The sequence below is a fragment of the Geospiza fortis genome, unplaced genomic scaffold, assembly GCF_000277835.1.
Source record: "Geospiza fortis unplaced genomic scaffold, GeoFor_1.0 scaffold4, whole genome shotgun sequence".
Classification (NCBI taxonomy): domain Eukaryota; kingdom Metazoa; phylum Chordata; class Aves; order Passeriformes; family Thraupidae; genus Geospiza; species Geospiza fortis.
The window spans coordinates 195,538-195,932 of NW_005054475.1; the positions used below are offsets into that span (position 1 = coordinate 195,538).

The 395-nt window shown below is 61.0% G+C and overlaps 1 protein-coding gene across 1 annotated transcript in view; it reads left to right on the forward strand.

Annotated features, from left to right (window-relative positions):
- TRIM62 (tripartite motif containing 62) overlaps nucleotides 1–395 on the forward strand; it is an 8,860-nt gene that overhangs the window by 1,316 nt on the left and 7,149 nt on the right. The window lies entirely within an intron of this gene.

Here is a 395-nt window from a genome sequence, read left to right on the forward strand (position 1 = left end):
TCCCCCCAGCCTCTTTCCACCCCGAGCCCTCTGCTCACCCTCCCAACCTTCCCTCCCTCCCAAGCTCCCATTCACCCTCTCACCTTCACCCCAAGGCCTCCACTCACCCTCTCCACCTTCAACCTCCCCCCATCCCTTTTACCTTCCCACCTCAAACCCTCTCGTTCACCCTCTCCCCATCAATCCAAGGCCTTCACTCACCCTCTCCCCCACAACTGCTTCTACCCCAAGACCCCCCTTTTACCCTCTCCTCTCTGAGGCTCCCTCATTCATCCTCTCTCCTCCACCCAAAGCCCCGTATTCACACTCAGCCCCCCATTCACCCTGTCCCCCCATGGACCCCTTCCCCACAATCTCCCATTCACCCTCTTCCCAGCCCCCCTGACCCCGTGCTG